The 17,101-nt window shown below is 54.9% G+C and overlaps 35 non-coding genes across 35 annotated transcripts; all 35 read right to left on the bottom strand.

Moving 5' to 3' along the window:
- Positions 1–273: 273 nt before the first annotated feature.
- Positions 274–392, bottom strand: LOC127793379 (5S ribosomal RNA). The gene has a single exon (XR_008021366.1). It is a non-coding gene; the product is annotated as a 5S ribosomal RNA (ribosomal RNA).
- Positions 393–762: 370 nt separating this feature from the next.
- On the bottom strand, positions 763–883 carry LOC127793386 (5S ribosomal RNA). The gene has a single exon (XR_008021373.1). It is a non-coding gene; the product is annotated as a 5S ribosomal RNA (ribosomal RNA).
- A 379-nt stretch (positions 884–1,262) lies between these two features.
- Positions 1,263–1,381, bottom strand: LOC127793377 (5S ribosomal RNA). Its single transcript, XR_008021364.1, has one exon. It is a non-coding gene; the product is annotated as a 5S ribosomal RNA (ribosomal RNA).
- A 369-nt stretch (positions 1,382–1,750) lies between these two features.
- On the bottom strand, positions 1,751–1,872 carry LOC127793385 (5S ribosomal RNA). Its single transcript, XR_008021372.1, has one exon. It is a non-coding gene; the product is annotated as a 5S ribosomal RNA (ribosomal RNA).
- A 369-nt stretch (positions 1,873–2,241) lies between these two features.
- Positions 2,242–2,360, bottom strand: LOC127793381 (5S ribosomal RNA). Its single transcript, XR_008021368.1, has one exon. It is a non-coding gene; the product is annotated as a 5S ribosomal RNA (ribosomal RNA).
- Positions 2,361–2,729: 369 nt separating this feature from the next.
- On the bottom strand, positions 2,730–2,848 carry LOC127793380 (5S ribosomal RNA). The gene has a single exon (XR_008021367.1). It is a non-coding gene; the product is annotated as a 5S ribosomal RNA (ribosomal RNA).
- A 371-nt stretch (positions 2,849–3,219) lies between these two features.
- LOC127793383 (5S ribosomal RNA) lies at positions 3,220–3,337 on the bottom strand. Its single transcript, XR_008021370.1, has one exon. It is a non-coding gene; the product is annotated as a 5S ribosomal RNA (ribosomal RNA).
- Positions 3,338–3,707: 370 nt separating this feature from the next.
- LOC127793375 (5S ribosomal RNA) lies at positions 3,708–3,826 on the bottom strand. The gene has a single exon (XR_008021362.1). It is a non-coding gene; the product is annotated as a 5S ribosomal RNA (ribosomal RNA).
- A 371-nt stretch (positions 3,827–4,197) lies between these two features.
- LOC127793374 (5S ribosomal RNA) lies at positions 4,198–4,316 on the bottom strand. Its single transcript, XR_008021361.1, has one exon. It is a non-coding gene; the product is annotated as a 5S ribosomal RNA (ribosomal RNA).
- Positions 4,317–4,688: 372 nt separating this feature from the next.
- Positions 4,689–4,807, bottom strand: LOC127793373 (5S ribosomal RNA). Its single transcript, XR_008021360.1, has one exon. It is a non-coding gene; the product is annotated as a 5S ribosomal RNA (ribosomal RNA).
- A 372-nt stretch (positions 4,808–5,179) lies between these two features.
- LOC127793372 (5S ribosomal RNA) lies at positions 5,180–5,298 on the bottom strand. The gene has a single exon (XR_008021358.1). It is a non-coding gene; the product is annotated as a 5S ribosomal RNA (ribosomal RNA).
- A 372-nt stretch (positions 5,299–5,670) lies between these two features.
- Positions 5,671–5,789, bottom strand: LOC127793371 (5S ribosomal RNA). Its single transcript, XR_008021357.1, has one exon. It is a non-coding gene; the product is annotated as a 5S ribosomal RNA (ribosomal RNA).
- Positions 5,790–6,161: 372 nt separating this feature from the next.
- On the bottom strand, positions 6,162–6,280 carry LOC127793370 (5S ribosomal RNA). Its single transcript, XR_008021356.1, has one exon. It is a non-coding gene; the product is annotated as a 5S ribosomal RNA (ribosomal RNA).
- A 372-nt stretch (positions 6,281–6,652) lies between these two features.
- Positions 6,653–6,771, bottom strand: LOC127793369 (5S ribosomal RNA). The gene has a single exon (XR_008021355.1). It is a non-coding gene; the product is annotated as a 5S ribosomal RNA (ribosomal RNA).
- A 372-nt stretch (positions 6,772–7,143) lies between these two features.
- On the bottom strand, positions 7,144–7,262 carry LOC127793368 (5S ribosomal RNA). The gene has a single exon (XR_008021354.1). It is a non-coding gene; the product is annotated as a 5S ribosomal RNA (ribosomal RNA).
- A 371-nt stretch (positions 7,263–7,633) lies between these two features.
- On the bottom strand, positions 7,634–7,752 carry LOC127793367 (5S ribosomal RNA). The gene has a single exon (XR_008021353.1). It is a non-coding gene; the product is annotated as a 5S ribosomal RNA (ribosomal RNA).
- Positions 7,753–8,124: 372 nt separating this feature from the next.
- LOC127793366 (5S ribosomal RNA) lies at positions 8,125–8,243 on the bottom strand. Its single transcript, XR_008021352.1, has one exon. It is a non-coding gene; the product is annotated as a 5S ribosomal RNA (ribosomal RNA).
- A 372-nt stretch (positions 8,244–8,615) lies between these two features.
- LOC127793364 (5S ribosomal RNA) lies at positions 8,616–8,734 on the bottom strand. Its single transcript, XR_008021350.1, has one exon. It is a non-coding gene; the product is annotated as a 5S ribosomal RNA (ribosomal RNA).
- Positions 8,735–9,105: 371 nt separating this feature from the next.
- On the bottom strand, positions 9,106–9,224 carry LOC127793363 (5S ribosomal RNA). The gene has a single exon (XR_008021349.1). It is a non-coding gene; the product is annotated as a 5S ribosomal RNA (ribosomal RNA).
- A 372-nt stretch (positions 9,225–9,596) lies between these two features.
- Positions 9,597–9,715, bottom strand: LOC127793362 (5S ribosomal RNA). Its single transcript, XR_008021348.1, has one exon. It is a non-coding gene; the product is annotated as a 5S ribosomal RNA (ribosomal RNA).
- A 371-nt stretch (positions 9,716–10,086) lies between these two features.
- On the bottom strand, positions 10,087–10,205 carry LOC127793361 (5S ribosomal RNA). Its single transcript, XR_008021347.1, has one exon. It is a non-coding gene; the product is annotated as a 5S ribosomal RNA (ribosomal RNA).
- A 371-nt stretch (positions 10,206–10,576) lies between these two features.
- Positions 10,577–10,695, bottom strand: LOC127793360 (5S ribosomal RNA). The gene has a single exon (XR_008021346.1). It is a non-coding gene; the product is annotated as a 5S ribosomal RNA (ribosomal RNA).
- Positions 10,696–11,067: 372 nt separating this feature from the next.
- Positions 11,068–11,186, bottom strand: LOC127793359 (5S ribosomal RNA). The gene has a single exon (XR_008021345.1). It is a non-coding gene; the product is annotated as a 5S ribosomal RNA (ribosomal RNA).
- Positions 11,187–11,557: 371 nt separating this feature from the next.
- Positions 11,558–11,676, bottom strand: LOC127793358 (5S ribosomal RNA). Its single transcript, XR_008021344.1, has one exon. It is a non-coding gene; the product is annotated as a 5S ribosomal RNA (ribosomal RNA).
- Positions 11,677–12,048: 372 nt separating this feature from the next.
- LOC127793356 (5S ribosomal RNA) lies at positions 12,049–12,167 on the bottom strand. Its single transcript, XR_008021343.1, has one exon. It is a non-coding gene; the product is annotated as a 5S ribosomal RNA (ribosomal RNA).
- A 372-nt stretch (positions 12,168–12,539) lies between these two features.
- Positions 12,540–12,658, bottom strand: LOC127793355 (5S ribosomal RNA). The gene has a single exon (XR_008021342.1). It is a non-coding gene; the product is annotated as a 5S ribosomal RNA (ribosomal RNA).
- Positions 12,659–13,030: 372 nt separating this feature from the next.
- Positions 13,031–13,149, bottom strand: LOC127793354 (5S ribosomal RNA). The gene has a single exon (XR_008021341.1). It is a non-coding gene; the product is annotated as a 5S ribosomal RNA (ribosomal RNA).
- A 371-nt stretch (positions 13,150–13,520) lies between these two features.
- LOC127793352 (5S ribosomal RNA) lies at positions 13,521–13,639 on the bottom strand. The gene has a single exon (XR_008021339.1). It is a non-coding gene; the product is annotated as a 5S ribosomal RNA (ribosomal RNA).
- A 371-nt stretch (positions 13,640–14,010) lies between these two features.
- Positions 14,011–14,129, bottom strand: LOC127793351 (5S ribosomal RNA). The gene has a single exon (XR_008021338.1). It is a non-coding gene; the product is annotated as a 5S ribosomal RNA (ribosomal RNA).
- A 371-nt stretch (positions 14,130–14,500) lies between these two features.
- Positions 14,501–14,619, bottom strand: LOC127793350 (5S ribosomal RNA). Its single transcript, XR_008021337.1, has one exon. It is a non-coding gene; the product is annotated as a 5S ribosomal RNA (ribosomal RNA).
- Positions 14,620–14,990: 371 nt separating this feature from the next.
- Positions 14,991–15,109, bottom strand: LOC127793349 (5S ribosomal RNA). The gene has a single exon (XR_008021336.1). It is a non-coding gene; the product is annotated as a 5S ribosomal RNA (ribosomal RNA).
- A 371-nt stretch (positions 15,110–15,480) lies between these two features.
- Positions 15,481–15,599, bottom strand: LOC127793348 (5S ribosomal RNA). The gene has a single exon (XR_008021335.1). It is a non-coding gene; the product is annotated as a 5S ribosomal RNA (ribosomal RNA).
- A 372-nt stretch (positions 15,600–15,971) lies between these two features.
- Positions 15,972–16,090, bottom strand: LOC127793347 (5S ribosomal RNA). Its single transcript, XR_008021334.1, has one exon. It is a non-coding gene; the product is annotated as a 5S ribosomal RNA (ribosomal RNA).
- A 371-nt stretch (positions 16,091–16,461) lies between these two features.
- Positions 16,462–16,580, bottom strand: LOC127793346 (5S ribosomal RNA). The gene has a single exon (XR_008021333.1). It is a non-coding gene; the product is annotated as a 5S ribosomal RNA (ribosomal RNA).
- A 372-nt stretch (positions 16,581–16,952) lies between these two features.
- Positions 16,953–17,071, bottom strand: LOC127793345 (5S ribosomal RNA). The gene has a single exon (XR_008021332.1). It is a non-coding gene; the product is annotated as a 5S ribosomal RNA (ribosomal RNA).
- Between the last annotated feature and the right edge of the window lie 30 nt (positions 17,072–17,101).

Here is a 17,101-nt window from a genome sequence, read left to right as displayed (position 1 = left end):
TAAGAAGCCAGAAGCGAAAGTCGCCGACCGATTCGGAGGCGGCGTACGTTTTTTTTTTAAAGATCTGCACGCTGCAAAGATCCGGAGGCGGTTATAAATCCCTAACGATTTTCGCTCTTAAATGAGCTCCGGAACGTTAAGGAACCTTAAACCGTGAAAACTGTAGCGAACGCTGAACCCCAACAGTCCAGACAGACACAGGGAAAAACGGGGAATACGGTTACGCCGACGCGGAACCGTTTCTCGGGGAGGACTGGAAAGGAGCAAAAAAAAGGGGTGCAACACGAGGACTTCCCAGGGGGTCACCCATCCTAGTACTGCTCTCGCCCAAGCACGCTTAACTTCGGAGTTCTGATGGGATCCGGTGCATTAGTGCTGGTATGATCGCACCCGCACACTAAGGTTGCCTCTGTTCATTTATGGCATCGTCCAGGGGGGCGCGGATCGCTCCCTGCCCCCCTCCACGATGAGTGGGGCCCGCTCGGGACCGGTAAGAAGCCAGAAGCGAAAGTCGCCGACCGATTCGGAGGCGGCGTACGTTTTTTTTTTTAAAGATCTGCACGCTGCAAAGATCCGGAGGCGGTTATAAATCCCTAACGATTTTCGCTCTTAAATGAGCTCCGGGAACGTTAAGGAACCTTAAACCGTGAAAACTGTAGCGAACGCTGAACCCCAACATCCAGAACACAGGGAAAAACGGGGAATACGGTTACGCCGACGCGGAACCGTTTCTCGGGGAGGACTGGAAAGGAGCAAAAAAAAGGGGTGCAACACGAGGACTTCCCAGGGGGTCACCCATCCTAGTACTCTGCTCTCGCCCAAGCACGCTTAACTTCGGAGTTCTGATGGGATCCGGTGCATTAGTGCTGGTATGATCGCACGCCGCACACTAAGAGTCTAGCCTCTGTTCATTTATGGCATCGTCCAGGGGGGCGCGATCGCTCCCTCCCTGCCCCCCTCCACGATGAGTGGGGCCCGCTCGGGACCGGTAAGAAGCCAGAAGCGAAAGTCGCCGACCGATTCGGAGGCGGCGTACGTTTTTTTTTTTAAAGATCTGCACGCTGCAAAGATCCGGAGGCGGTTATAAATCCCTAACGATTTTCGCTCTTAAATGAGCTCCGGGAACGTTAAGGAACCTTAAACCGTGAAAACTGTAGCGAACGCTGAACCCCAACAGTCCAGAACACAGGGGAAAAACGGGGAATACGGTTACGCCGACGCGGAACCGTTTCTCGGGGAGGACTGGAAAGGAGCAAAAAAAAGGGGTGCAACACGAGGACTTCCCAGGGGGTCACCCATCCTAGTACTGCTCTCGCCCAAGCACGCTTAACTTCGGAGTTCTGATGGGATCCGGTGCATTAGTGCTGGTATGATCGCACCCGCACACTAAGGTTGCCTCTGTTCATTTATGGCATCGTCCAGGGGGGCGCGGATCGCTCCCTGCCCCCCTCCACGATGAGTGGGGCCCTCGGGACCGGTAAGAAGCCAGAAGCGAAAGTCGCCGACCGATTCGGAGGCGGCGTACGTTTTTTTTTTTAAAGATCTGCACGCTGCAAAGATCCGGAGGCGGTTATAAATCCCTAACGATTTTCGCTCTTAAATGAGCTCCGGGAACGTTAAGGAACCTTAAACCGTGAAAACTGTAGCGAACGCTGAACCCCAACAGTCCAGAACACAGGGGAAAAACGGGGAATACGGTTACGCCGACGCGGAACCGTTTCTCGGGGAGGACTGGAAAGGAGCAAAAAAAAGGGTGCAACACGAGGACTTCCCAGGGGGTCACCCATCCTAGTACTGCTGCTCTCGCCCAAGCACGCTTAACTTCGGAGTTCTGATGGGATCCGGTGCATTAGTGCTGGTATGATCGCACCCGCACACTAAGGTTGCCTCTGTTCATTTATGGCATCGTCCAGGGGGGCGCGGATCGCTCCCTGCCCCCCTCCACGATGAGTGGGGCCCGCTCGGGACCGGTAAGAAGCCAGAAGCGAAAGTCGCCGACCGATTCGGAGGCGGCGTACGTTTTTTTTTTAAAGATCTGCACGCTGCAAAGATCCGGAGGCGGTTATAAATCCCTAACGATTTTCGCTCTTAAATGAGCTCCGGAACGTTAAGGAACCTTAAACCGTGAAAACTGTAGCGAACGCTGAACCCCAACAGTCCAGAACACAGGGGAAAAACGGGGAATACGGTTACGCCGACGCGGAACCGTTTCTCGGGGAGGACTGGAAAGGAGCAAAAAAAAGGGTGCAACACGAGGACTTCCCAGGGGGTCACCCATCCTAGTACTGCTCTCGCCCAAGCACGCTTAACTTCGGAGTTCTGATGGGATCCGGTGCATTAGTGCTGGTATGATCGCACCCGCACACTAAGGTTGCCTCTGTTCATTTATGGCATCGTCCAGGGGGGCGCGGATCGCTCCCTGCCCCCCTCCACGATGAGTGGGGCCCGCTCGGGACCGGTAAGAAGCCAGAAGCGAAAGTCGCCGACCGATTCGGAGGCGGCGTACGTTTTTTTTTTAAAGATCTGCACGCTGCAAAGATCCGGAGGCGGTTATAAATCCCTAACGATTTTCGCTCTTAAATGAGCTCCGGGAACGTTAAGGAACCTTAAACCGTGAAAACTGTAGCGAACGCTGAACCCCAACAGTCCAGAACACAGGGGAAAAACGGGGAATACGGTTACGCCGACGCGGAACCGTTTCTCGGGAGGACTGGAAAGGAGCAAAAAAAAGGGTGCAACACGAGGACTTCCCAGGGGGTCACCCATCCTAGTACTGCTCTCGCCCAAGCACGCTTAACTTCGGAGTTCTGATGGGATCCGGTGCATTAGTGCTGGTATGATCGCACCCGCACACTAAGGTTGCCTCTGTTCATTTATGGCATCGTCCAGGGGGGCGCGGATCGCTCCCTGCCCCCCTCCACGATGAGTGGGGCCCGCTCGGGACCGGTAAGAAGCCAGAAGCGAAAGTCGCCGACCGATTCGGAGGCGGCGTACGTTTTTTTTTTAAAGATCTGCACGCTGCAAAGATCCGGAGGCGGTTATAAATCCCTAACGATTTTCGCTCTTAAATGAGCTCCGGGAACGTTAAGGAACCTTAAACCGTGAAAACTGTAGCGAACGCTGAACCCCAACAGTCCAGAACACAGGGGAAAAACGGGGAATACGGTTACGCCGACGCGGAACCGTTTCTCGGGGAGGACTGGAAAGGAGCAAAAAAAAGGGGTGCAACACGAGGACTTCCCAGGGGTCACCCATCCTAGTACTGCTCTCGCCCAAGCACGCTTAACTTCGGAGTTCTGATGGGATCCGGTGCATTAGTGCTGGTATGATCGCACCCGCACACTAAGGTTGCCTCTGTTCATTTATGGCATCGTCCAGGGGGCGCGGATCGCTCCCTGCCCCCCTCCACGATGAGTGGGGCCCGCTCGGGACCGGTAAGAAGCCAGAAGCGAAAGTCGCCGACCGATTCGGAGGCGGCGTACGTTTTTTTTTTTAAAGATCTGCACGCTGCAAAGATCCGGAGGCGGTTATAAATCCCTAACGATTTTCGCTCTTAAATGAGCTCCGGGAACGTTAAGGAACCTTAAACCGTGAAAACTGTAGCGAACGCTGAACCCCAACAGTCCAGAACACAGGGGAAAAACGGGAATACGGTTACGCCGACGCGGAACCGTTTCTCGGGGAGGACTGGAAAGGAGCAAAAAAAAGGGGTGCAACACGAGGACTTCCCAGGGGGTCACCCATCCTAGTACTGCTCTCGCCCAAGCACGCTTAACTTCGGAGTTCTGATGGGATCCGGTGCATTAGTGCTGGTATGATCGCACCCGCACACTAAGGTTGCCTCTGTTCATTTATGGCATCGTCCAGGGGGCGCGGATCGCTCCCTGCCCCCCTCCACGATGAGTGGGGCCCGCTCGGGACCGGTAAGAAGCCAGAAGCGAAAGTCGCCGACCGATTCGGAGGCGGCGTACGTTTTTTTTTTTAAAGATCTGCACGCTGCAAAGATCCGGAGGCGGTTATAAATCCCTAACGATTTTCGCTCTTAAATGAGCTCCGGGAACGTTAAGGAACCTTAAACCGTGAAAACTGTAGCGAACGCTGAACCCCAACAGTCCAGAACACAGGGGAAAAACGGGGAATACGGTTACGCCGACGCGGAACCGTTTCTCGGGGAGGACTGGAAAGGAGCAAAAAAAAGGGGTGCAACACGAGGACTTCCCAGGGGGTCACCCATCCTAGTACTGCTCTCGCCCAAGCACGCTTAACTTCGGAGTTCTGATGGGATCCGGTGCATTAGTGCTGGTATGATCGCACCCGCACACTAAGGTTGCCTCTGTTCATTTATGGCATCGTCCAGGGGGGCGCGGATCGCTCCCTGCCCCCCTCCACGATGAGTGGGGCCCGCTCGGGACCGGTAAGAAGCCAGAAGCGAAAGTCGCCGACCGATTCGGAGGCGGCGTACGTTTTTTTTTTTAAAGATCTGCACGCTGCAAAGATCCGGAGGCGGTTATAAATCCCTAACGATTTTCGCTCTTAAATGAGCTCCGGGAACGTTAAGGAACCTTAAACCGTGAAAACTGTAGCGAACGCTGAACCCCAACAGTCCAGAACACAGGGGAAAAACGGGGAATACGGTTACGCCGACGCGGAACCGTTTCTCGGGGAGGACTGGAAAGGAGCAAAAAAAAGGGGTGCAACACGAGGACTTCCCAGGGGGTCACCCATCCTAGTACTGCTCTCGCCCAAGCACGCTTAACTTCGGAGTTCTGATGGGATCCGGTGCATTAGTGCTGGTATGATCGCACCCGCACACTAAGGTTGCCTCTGTTCATTTATGGCATCGTCCAGGGGGGCGCGGATCGCTCCCTGCCCCCCTCCACGATGAGTGGGGCCCGCTCGGGACCGGTAAGAAGCCAGAAGCGAAAGTCGCCGACCGATTCGGAGGCGGCGTACGTTTTTTTTTTTAAAGATCTGCACGCTGCAAAGATCCGGAGGCGGTTATAAATCCCTAACGATTTTCGCTCTTAAATGAGCTCCGGGAACGTTAAGGAACCTTAAACCGTGAAAACTGTAGCGAACGCTGAACCCCAACAGTCCAGAACACAGGGGAAAAACGGGGAATACGGTTACGCCGACGCGGAACCGTTTCTCGGGGAGGACTGGAAAGGAGCAAAAAAAAGGGGTGCAACACGAGGACTTCCCAGGGGGTCACCCATCCTAGTACTGCTCTCGCCCAAGCACGCTTAACTTCGGAGTTCTGATGGGATCCGGTGCATTAGTGCTGGTATGATCGCACCCGCACACTAAGGTTGCCTCTGTTCATTTATGGCATCGTCCAGGGGGGCGCGGATCGCTCCCTGCCCCCCTCCACGATGAGTGGGGCCCGCTCGGGACCGGTAAGAAGCCAGAAGCGAAAGTCGCCGACCGATTCGGAGGCGGCGTACGTTTTTTTTTTTAAAGATCTGCACGCTGCAAAGATCCGGAGGCGGTTATAAATCCCTAACGATTTTCGCTCTTAAATGAGCTCCGGGAACGTTAAGGAACCTTAAACCGTGAAAACTGTAGCGAACGCTGAACCCCAACAGTCCAGAACACAGGGGAAAAACGGGGAATACGGTTACGCCGACGCGGAACCGTTTCTCGGGGAGGACTGGAAAGGAGCAAAAAAAAGGGGTGCAACACGAGGACTTCCCAGGGGGTCACCCATCCTAGTACTGCTCTCGCCCAAGCACGCTTAACTTCGGAGTTCTGATGGGATCCGGTGCATTAGTGCTGGTATGATCGCACCCGCACACTAAGGTTGCCTCTGTTCATTTATGGCATCGTCCAGGGGGGCGCGGATCGCTCCCTGCCCCCCTCCACGATGAGTGGGGCCCGCTCGGGACCGGTAAGAAGCCAGAAGCGAAAGTCGCCGACCGATTCGGAGGCGGCGTACGTTTTTTTTTTTAAAGATCTGCACGCTGCAAAGATCCGGAGGCGGTTATAAATCCCTAACGATTTTCGCTCTTAAATGAGCTCCGGGAACGTTAAGGAACCTTAAACCGTGAAAACTGTAGCGAACGCTGAACCCCAACAGTCCAGAACACAGGGGAAAAACGGGGAATACGGTTACGCCGACGCGGAACCGTTTCTCGGGGAGGACTGGAAAGGAGCAAAAAAAAGGGGTGCAACACGAGGACTTCCCAGGGGGTCACCCATCCTAGTACTGCTCTCGCCCAAGCACGCTTAACTTCGGAGTTCTGATGGGATCCGGTGCATTAGTGCTGGTATGATCGCACCCGCACACTAAGGTTGCCTCTGTTCATTTATGGCATCGTCCAGGGGGGCGCGGATCGCTCCCTGCCCCCCTCCACGATGAGTGGGGCCCGCTCGGGACCGGTAAGAAGCCAGAAGCGAAAGTCGCCGACCGATTCGGAGGCGGCGTACGTTTTTTTTTTTAAAGATCTGCACGCTGCAAAGATCCGGAGGCGGTTATAAATCCCTAACGATTTTCGCTCTTAAATGAGCTCCGGGAACGTTAAGGAACCTTAAACCGTGAAAACTGTAGCGAACGCTGAACCCCAACAGTCCAGAACACAGGGGAAAAACGGGGAATACGGTTACGCCGACGCGGAACCGTTTCTCGGGGAGGACTGGAAAGGAGCAAAAAAAAGGGGTGCAACACGAGGACTTCCCAGGGGGTCACCCATCCTAGTACTGCTCTCGCCCAAGCACGCTTAACTTCGGAGTTCTGATGGGATCCGGTGCATTAGTGCTGGTATGATCGCACCCGCACACTAAGGTTGCCTCTGTTCATTTATGGCATCGTCCAGGGGGGCGCGGATCGCTCCCTGCCCCCCTCCACGATGAGTGGGGCCCGCTCGGGACCGGTAAGAAGCCAGAAGCGAAAGTCGCCGACCGATTCGGAGGCGGCGTACGTTTTTTTTTTTAAAGATCTGCACGCTGCAAAGATCCGGAGGCGGTTATAAATCCCTAACGATTTTCGCTCTTAAATGAGCTCCGGGAACGTTAAGGAACCTTAAACCGTGAAAACTGTAGCGAACGCTGAACCCCAACAGTCCAGAACACAGGGGAAAAACGGGGAATACGGTTACGCCGACGCGGAACCGTTTCTCGGGGAGGACTGGAAAGGAGCAAAAAAAAGGGGTGCAACACGAGGACTTCCCAGGGGGTCACCCATCCTAGTACTGCTCTCGCCCAAGCACGCTTAACTTCGGAGTTCTGATGGGATCCGGTGCATTAGTGCTGGTATGATCGCACCCGCACACTAAGGTTGCCTCTGTTCATTTATGGCATCGTCCAGGGGGGCGCGGATCGCTCCCTGCCCCCCTCCACGATGAGTGGGGCCCGCTCGGGACCGGTAAGAAGCCAGAAGCGAAAGTCGCCGACCGATTCGGAGGCGGCGTACGTTTTTTTTTTAAAGATCTGCACGCTGCAAAGATCCGGAGGCGGTTATAAATCCCTAACGATTTTCGCTCTTAAATGAGCTCCGGGAACGTTAAGGAACCTTAAACCGTGAAAACTGTAGCGAACGCTGAACCCCAACAGTCCAGAACACAGGGGAAAAACGGGGAATACGGTTACGCCGACGCGGAACCGTTTCTCGGGGAGGACTGGAAAGGAGCAAAAAAAAGGGGTGCAACACGAGGACTTCCCAGGGGGTCACCCATCCTAGTACTGCTCTCGCCCAAGCACGCTTAACTTCGGAGTTCTGATGGGATCCGGTGCATTAGTGCTGGTATGATCGCACCCGCACACTAAGGTTGCCTCTGTTCATTTATGGCATCGTCCAGGGGGGCGCGGATCGCTCCCTGCCCCCCTCCACGATGAGTGGGGCCCGCTCGGGACCGGTAAGAAGCCAGAAGCGAAAGTCGCCGACCGATTCGGAGGCGGCGTACGTTTTTTTTTTTAAAGATCTGCACGCTGCAAAGATCCGGAGGCGGTTATAAATCCCTAACGATTTTCGCTCTTAAATGAGCTCCGGGAACGTTAAGGAACCTTAAACCGTGAAAACTGTAGCGAACGCTGAACCCCAACAGTCCAGAACACAGGGGAAAAACGGGGAATACGGTTACGCCGACGCGGAACCGTTTCTCGGGGAGGACTGGAAAGGAGCAAAAAAAAGGGGTGCAACACGAGGACTTCCCAGGGGGTCACCCATCCTAGTACTGCTCTCGCCCAAGCACGCTTAACTTCGGAGTTCTGATGGGATCCGGTGCATTAGTGCTGGTATGATCGCACCCGCACACTAAGGTTGCCTCTGTTCATTTATGGCATCGTCCAGGGGGGCGCGGATCGCTCCCTGCCCCCCTCCACGATGAGTGGGGCCCGCTCGGGACCGGTAAGAAGCCAGAAGCGAAAGTCGCCGACCGATTCGGAGGCGGCGTACGTTTTTTTTTTTAAAGATCTGCACGCTGCAAAGATCCGGAGGCGGTTATAAATCCCTAACGATTTTCGCTCTTAAATGAGCTCCGGGAACGTTAAGGAACCTTAAACCGTGAAAACTGTAGCGAACGCTGAACCCCAACAGTCCAGAACACAGGGGAAAAACGGGGAATACGGTTACGCCGACGCGGAACCGTTTCTCGGGGAGGACTGGAAAGGAGCAAAAAAAAGGGGTGCAACACGAGGACTTCCCAGGGGGTCACCCATCCTAGTACTGCTCTCGCCCAAGCACGCTTAACTTCGGAGTTCTGATGGGATCCGGTGCATTAGTGCTGGTATGATCGCACCCGCACACTAAGGTTGCCTCTGTTCATTTATGGCATCGTCCAGGGGGGCGCGGATCGCTCCCTGCCCCCCTCCACGATGAGTGGGGCCCGCTCGGGACCGGTAAGAAGCCAGAAGCGAAAGTCGCCGACCGATTCGGAGGCGGCGTACGTTTTTTTTTTAAAGATCTGCACGCTGCAAAGATCCGGAGGCGGTTATAAATCCCTAACGATTTTCGCTCTTAAATGAGCTCCGGGAACGTTAAGGAACCTTAAACCGTGAAAACTGTAGCGAACGCTGAACCCCAACAGTCCAGAACACAGGGGAAAAACGGGGAATACGGTTACGCCGACGCGGAACCGTTTCTCGGGGAGGACTGGAAAGGAGCAAAAAAAAGGGGTGCAACACGAGGACTTCCCAGGGGGTCACCCATCCTAGTACTGCTCTCGCCCAAGCACGCTTAACTTCGGAGTTCTGATGGGATCCGGTGCATTAGTGCTGGTATGATCGCACCCGCACACTAAGGTTGCCTCTGTTCATTTATGGCATCGTCCAGGGGGGCGCGGATCGCTCCCTGCCCCCCTCCACGATGAGTGGGGCCCGCTCGGGACCGGTAAGAAGCCAGAAGCGAAAGTCGCCGACCGATTCGGAGGCGGCGTACGTTTTTTTTTTTAAAGATCTGCACGCTGCAAAGATCCGGAGGCGGTTATAAATCCCTAACGATTTTCGCTCTTAAATGAGCTCCGGGAACGTTAAGGAACCTTAAACCGTGAAAACTGTAGCGAACGCTGAACCCCAACAGTCCAGAACACAGGGGAAAAACGGGGAATACGGTTACGCCGACGCGGAACCGTTTCTCGGGGAGGACTGGAAAGGAGCAAAAAAAAGGGGTGCAACACGAGGACTTCCCAGGGGGTCACCCATCCTAGTACTGCTCTCGCCCAAGCACGCTTAACTTCGGAGTTCTGATGGGATCCGGTGCATTAGTGCTGGTATGATCGCACCCGCACACTAAGGTTGCCTCTGTTCATTTATGGCATCGTCCAGGGGGGCGCGGATCGCTCCCTGCCCCCCTCCACGATGAGTGGGGCCCGCTCGGGACCGGTAAGAAGCCAGAAGCGAAAGTCGCCGACCGATTCGGAGGCGGCGTACGTTTTTTTTTTAAAGATCTGCACGCTGCAAAGATCCGGAGGCGGTTATAAATCCCTAACGATTTTCGCTCTTAAATGAGCTCCGGGAACGTTAAGGAACCTTAAACCGTGAAAACTGTAGCGAACGCTGAACCCCAACAGTCCAGAACACAGGGGAAAAACGGGGAATACGGTTACGCCGACGCGGAACCGTTTCTCGGGGAGGACTGGAAAGGAGCAAAAAAAAGGGGTGCAACACGAGGACTTCCCAGGGGGTCACCCATCCTAGTACTGCTCTCGCCCAAGCACGCTTAACTTCGGAGTTCTGATGGGATCCGGTGCATTAGTGCTGGTATGATCGCACCCGCACACTAAGGTTGCCTCTGTTCATTTATGGCATCGTCCAGGGGGGCGCGGATCGCTCCCTGCCCCCCTCCACGATGAGTGGGGCCCGCTCGGGACCGGTAAGAAGCCAGAAGCGAAAGTCGCCGACCGATTCGGAGGCGGCGTACGTTTTTTTTTTAAAGATCTGCACGCTGCAAAGATCCGGAGGCGGTTATAAATCCCTAACGATTTTCGCTCTTAAATGAGCTCCGGGAACGTTAAGGAACCTTAAACCGTGAAAACTGTAGCGAACGCTGAACCCCAACAGTCCAGAACACAGGGGAAAAACGGGGAATACGGTTACGCCGACGCGGAACCGTTTCTCGGGGAGGACTGGAAAGGAGCAAAAAAAAGGGGTGCAACACGAGGACTTCCCAGGGGGTCACCCATCCTAGTACTGCTCTCGCCCAAGCACGCTTAACTTCGGAGTTCTGATGGGATCCGGTGCATTAGTGCTGGTATGATCGCACCCGCACACTAAGGTTGCCTCTGTTCATTTATGGCATCGTCCAGGGGGGCGCGGATCGCTCCCTGCCCCCCTCCACGATGAGTGGGGCCCGCTCGGGACCGGTAAGAAGCCAGAAGCGAAAGTCGCCGACCGATTCGGAGGCGGCGTACGTTTTTTTTTTTAAAGATCTGCACGCTGCAAAGATCCGGAGGCGGTTATAAATCCCTAACGATTTTCGCTCTTAAATGAGCTCCGGGAACGTTAAGGAACCTTAAACCGTGAAAACTGTAGCGAACGCTGAACCCCAACAGTCCAGAACACAGGGGAAAAACGGGGAATACGGTTACGCCGACGCGGAACCGTTTCTCGGGGAGGACTGGAAAGGAGCAAAAAAAAGGGGTGCAACACGAGGACTTCCCAGGGGGTCACCCATCCTAGTACTGCTCTCGCCCAAGCACGCTTAACTTCGGAGTTCTGATGGGATCCGGTGCATTAGTGCTGGTATGATCGCACCCGCACACTAAGGTTGCCTCTGTTCATTTATGGCATCGTCCAGGGGGGCGCGGATCGCTCCCTGCCCCCCTCCACGATGAGTGGGGCCCGCTCGGGACCGGTAAGAAGCCAGAAGCGAAAGTCGCCGACCGATTCGGAGGCGGCGTACGTTTTTTTTTTAAAGATCTGCACGCTGCAAAGATCCGGAGGCGGTTATAAATCCCTAACGATTTTCGCTCTTAAATGAGCTCCGGGAACGTTAAGGAACCTTAAACCGTGAAAACTGTAGCGAACGCTGAACCCCAACAGTCCAGAACACAGGGGAAAAACGGGGAATACGGTTACGCCGACGCGGAACCGTTTCTCGGGGAGGACTGGAAAGGAGCAAAAAAAAGGGGTGCAACACGAGGACTTCCCAGGGGGTCACCCATCCTAGTACTGCTCTCGCCCAAGCACGCTTAACTTCGGAGTTCTGATGGGATCCGGTGCATTAGTGCTGGTATGATCGCACCCGCACACTAAGGTTGCCTCTGTTCATTTATGGCATCGTCCAGGGGGGCGCGGATCGCTCCCTGCCCCCCTCCACGATGAGTGGGGCCCGCTCGGGACCGGTAAGAAGCCAGAAGCGAAAGTCGCCGACCGATTCGGAGGCGGCGTACGTTTTTTTTTTTAAAGATCTGCACGCTGCAAAGATCCGGAGGCGGTTATAAATCCCTAACGATTTTCGCTCTTAAATGAGCTCCGGGAACGTTAAGGAACCTTAAACCGTGAAAACTGTAGCGAACGCTGAACCCCAACAGTCCAGAACACAGGGGAAAAACGGGGAATACGGTTACGCCGACGCGGAACCGTTTCTCGGGGAGGACTGGAAAGGAGCAAAAAAAAGGGGTGCAACACGAGGACTTCCCAGGGGGTCACCCATCCTAGTACTGCTCTCGCCCAAGCACGCTTAACTTCGGAGTTCTGATGGGATCCGGTGCATTAGTGCTGGTATGATCGCACCCGCACACTAAGGTTGCCTCTGTTCATTTATGGCATCGTCCAGGGGGGCGCGGATCGCTCCCTGCCCCCCTCCACGATGAGTGGGGCCCGCTCGGGACCGGTAAGAAGCCAGAAGCGAAAGTCGCCGACCGATTCGGAGGCGGCGTACGTTTTTTTTTTTAAAGATCTGCACGCTGCAAAGATCCGGAGGCGGTTATAAATCCCTAACGATTTTCGCTCTTAAATGAGCTCCGGGAACGTTAAGGAACCTTAAACCGTGAAAACTGTAGCGAACGCTGAACCCCAACAGTCCAGAACACAGGGGAAAAACGGGGAATACGGTTACGCCGACGCGGAACCGTTTCTCGGGGAGGACTGGAAAGGAGCAAAAAAAAGGGGTGCAACACGAGGACTTCCCAGGGGGTCACCCATCCTAGTACTGCTCTCGCCCAAGCACGCTTAACTTCGGAGTTCTGATGGGATCCGGTGCATTAGTGCTGGTATGATCGCACCCGCACACTAAGGTTGCCTCTGTTCATTTATGGCATCGTCCAGGGGGGCGCGGATCGCTCCCTGCCCCCCTCCACGATGAGTGGGGCCCGCTCGGGACCGGTAAGAAGCCAGAAGCGAAAGTCGCCGACCGATTCGGAGGCGGCGTACGTTTTTTTTTTTAAAGATCTGCACGCTGCAAAGATCCGGAGGCGGTTATAAATCCCTAACGATTTTCGCTCTTAAATGAGCTCCGGGAACGTTAAGGAACCTTAAACCGTGAAAACTGTAGCGAACGCTGAACCCCAACAGTCCAGAACACAGGGGAAAAACGGGGAATACGGTTACGCCGACGCGGAACCGTTTCTCGGGGAGGACTGGAAAGGAGCAAAAAAAAGGGGTGCAACACGAGGACTTCCCAGGGGGTCACCCATCCTAGTACTGCTCTCGCCCAAGCACGCTTAACTTCGGAGTTCTGATGGGATCCGGTGCATTAGTGCTGGTATGATCGCACCCGCACACTAAGGTTGCCTCTGTTCATTTATGGCATCGTCCAGGGGGGCGCGGATCGCTCCCTGCCCCCCTCCACGATGAGTGGGGCCCGCTCGGGACCGGTAAGAAGCCAGAAGCGAAAGTCGCCGACCGATTCGGAGGCGGCGTACGTTTTTTTTTTAAAGATCTGCACGCTGCAAAGATCCGGAGGCGGTTATAAATCCCTAACGATTTTCGCTCTTAAATGAGCTCCGGGAACGTTAAGGAACCTTAAACCGTGAAAACTGTAGCGAACGCTGAACCCCAACAGTCCAGAACACAGGGGAAAAACGGGGAATACGGTTACGCCGACGCGGAACCGTTTCTCGGGGAGGACTGGAAAGGAGCAAAAAAAAGGGGTGCAACACGAGGACTTCCCAGGGGGTCACCCATCCTAGTACTGCTCTCGCCCAAGCACGCTTAACTTCGGAGTTCTGATGGGATCCGGTGCATTAGTGCTGGTATGATCGCACCCGCACACTAAGGTTGCCTCTGTTCATTTATGGCATCGTCCAGGGGGGCGCGGATCGCTCCCTGCCCCCCTCCACGATGAGTGGGGCCCGCTCGGGACCGGTAAGAAGCCAGAAGCGAAAGTCGCCGACCGATTCGGAGGCGGCGTACGTTTTTTTTTTAAAGATCTGCACGCTGCAAAGATCCGGAGGCGGTTATAAATCCCTAACGATTTTCGCTCTTAAATGAGCTCCGGGAACGTTAAGGAACCTTAAACCGTGAAAACTGTAGCGAACGCTGAACCCCAACAGTCCAGAACACAGGGGAAAAACGGGGAATACGGTTACGCCGACGCGGAACCGTTTCTCGGGGAGGACTGGAAAGGAGCAAAAAAAAGGGGTGCAACACGAGGACTTCCCAGGGGGTCACCCATCCTAGTACTGCTCTCGCCCAAGCACGCTTAACTTCGGAGTTCTGATGGGATCCGGTGCATTAGTGCTGGTATGATCGCACCCGCACACTAAGGTTGCCTCTGTTCATTTATGGCATCGTCCAGGGGGGCGCGGATCGCTCCCTGCCCCCCTCCACGATGAGTGGGGCCCGCTCGGGACCGGTAAGAAGCCAGAAGCGAAAGTCGCCGACCGATTCGGAGGCGGCGTACGTTTTTTTTTTAAAGATCTGCACGCTGCAAAGATCCGGAGGCGGTTATAAATCCCTAACGATTTTCGCTCTTAAATGAGCTCCGGGAACGTTAAGGAACCTTAAACCGTGAAAACTGTAGCGAACGCTGAACCCCAACAGTCCAGAACACAGGGGAAAAACGGGGAATACGGTTACGCCGACGCGGAACCGTTTCTCGGGGAGGACTGGAAAGGAGCAAAAAAAAGGGGTGCAACACGAGGACTTCCCAGGGGGTCACCCATCCTAGTACTGCTCTCGCCCAAGCACGCTTAACTTCGGAGTTCTGATGGGATCCGGTGCATTAGTGCTGGTATGATCGCACCCGCACACTAAGGTTGCCTCTGTTCATTTATGGCATCGTCCAGGGGGGCGCGGATCGCTCCCTGCCCCCCTCCACGATGAGTGGGGCCCGCTCGGGACCGGTAAGAAGCCAGAAGCGAAAGTCGCCGACCGATTCGGAGGCGGCGTACGTTTTTTTTTTAAAGATCTGCACGCTGCAAAGATCCGGAGGCGGTTATAAATCCCTAACGATTTTCGCTCTTAAATGAGCTCCGGGAACGTTAAGGAACCTTAAACCGTGAAAACTGTAGCGAACGCTGAACCCCAACAGTCCAGAACACAGGGGAAAAACGGGGAATACGGTTACGCCGACGCGGAACCGTTTCTCGGGGAGGACTGGAAAGGAGCAAAAAAAAGGGGTGCAACACGAGGACTTCCCAGGGGGTCACCCATCCTAGTACTGCTCTCGCCCAAGCACGCTTAACTTCGGAGTTCTGATGGGATCCGGTGCATTAGTGCTGGTATGATCGCACCCGCACACTAAGGTTGCCTCTGTTCATTTATGGCATCGTCCAGGGGGGCGCGGATCGCTCCCTGCCCCCCTCCACGATGAGTGGGGCCCGCTCGGGACCGGTAAGAAGCCAGAAGCGAAAGTCGCCGACCGATTCGGAGGCGGCGTACGTTTTTTTTTTAAAGATCTGCACGCTGCAAAGATCCGGAGGCGGTTATAAATCCCTAACGATTTTCGCTCTTAAATGAGCTCCGGGAACGTTAAGGAACCTTAAACCGTGAAAACTGTAGCGAACGCTGAACCCCAACAGTCCAGAACACAGGGGAAAAACGGGGAATACGGTTACGCCGACGCGGAACCGTTTCTCGGGGAGGACTGGAAAGGAGCAAAAAAAAGGGGTGCAACACGAGGACTTCCCAGGGGGTCACCCATCCTAGTACTGCTCTCGCCCAAGCACGCTTAACTTCGGAGTTCTGATGGGATCCGGTGCATTAGTGCTGGTATGATCGCACCCGCACACTAAGGTTGCCTCTGTTCATTTATGGCATCGTCCAGGGGGGCGCGGATCGCTCCCTGCCCCCCTCCACGATGAGTGGGGCCCGCTCGGGACCGGTAAGAAGCCAGAAGCGAAAGTCGCCGACCGATTCGGAGGCGGCGTACGTTTTTTTTTTTAAAGATCTGCACGCTGCAAAGATCCGGAGGCGGTTATAAATCCCTAACGATTTTCGCTCTTAAATGAGCTCCGGGAACGTTAAGGAACCTTAAACCGTGAAAACTGTAGCGAACGCTGAACCCCAACAGTCCAGAACACAGGGGAAAAACGGGGAATACGGTTACGCCGACGCGGAACCGTTTCTCGGGGAGGACTGGAAAGGAGCAAAAAAAAGGGGTGCAACACGAGGACTTCCCAGGGGGTCACCCATCCTAGTACTGCTCTCGCCCAAGCACGCTTAACTTCGGAGTTCTGATGGGATCCGGTGCATTAGTGCTGGTATGATCGCACCCGCACACTAAGGTTGCCTCTGTTCATTTATGGCATCGTCCAGGGGGGCGCGGATCGCTCCCTGCCCCCCTCCACGATGAGTGGGGCCCGCTCGGGACCGGTAAGAAGCCAGAAGCGAAAGTCGCCGACCGATTCGGAGGCGGCGTACGTTTTTTTTTTAAAGATCTGCACGCTGCAAAGATCCGGAGGCGGTTATAAATCCCTAACGATTTTCGCTCTTAAATGAGCTCCGGGAACGTTAAGGAACCTTAAACCGTGAAAACTGTAGCGAACGCTGAACCCCAACAGTCCAGAACACAGGGGAAAAACGGGGAATACGGTTACGCCGACGCGGAACCGTTTCTCGGGGAGGACTGGAAAGGAGCAAAAAAAAGGGGTGCAACACGAGGACTTCCCAGGGGGTCACCCATCCTAGTACTGCTCTCGCCCAAGCACGCTTAACTTCGGAGTTCTGATGGGATCCGGTGCATTAGTGCTGGTATGATCGCACCCGCACACTAAGGTTGCCTCTGTTCATTTATGGCATCGTCCAGGGGGGCGCGGATCGCTCCCTGCCCCCCTCCACGATGAGTGGGGCCCGCTCGGGACCGGTAAGAAGCCAGAAGCGAAAGTCGCCGACCGATTCGGAGGCGGCGTACGTTTTTTTTTTTAAAGATCTGCACGCTGCAAAGATCCGGAGGCGGTTATAAATCCCTAACGATTTTCGCTCTTAAATGAGCTCCGGGAACGTTAAGGAACCTTAAACCGTGAAAACTGTAGCGAACGCTGAACCCCAACAGTCCAGAACACAGGGGAAAAACGGGGAATACGGTTACGCCGACGCGGAACCGTTTCTCGGGGAGGACTGGAAAGGAGCAAAAAAAAGGGGTGCAACACGAGGACTTCCCAGGGGGTCACCCATCCTAGTACTGCTCTCGCCCAAGCACGCTTAACTTCGGAGTTCTGATGGGATCCGGTGCATTAGTGCTGGTATGATCGCACCCGCACACTAAGGTTGCCTCTGTTCATTTATG

This window comes from Diospyros lotus, unplaced genomic scaffold, assembly GCF_014633365.1.
Source record: "Diospyros lotus cultivar Yz01 unplaced genomic scaffold, ASM1463336v1 superscaf2, whole genome shotgun sequence".
NCBI classification, from domain to species: domain Eukaryota; kingdom Viridiplantae; phylum Streptophyta; class Magnoliopsida; order Ericales; family Ebenaceae; genus Diospyros; species Diospyros lotus.
The sequence above is the reverse complement of the archived record's forward strand: the minus strand, read 5'-3'. Positions and strand labels throughout refer to the sequence as shown.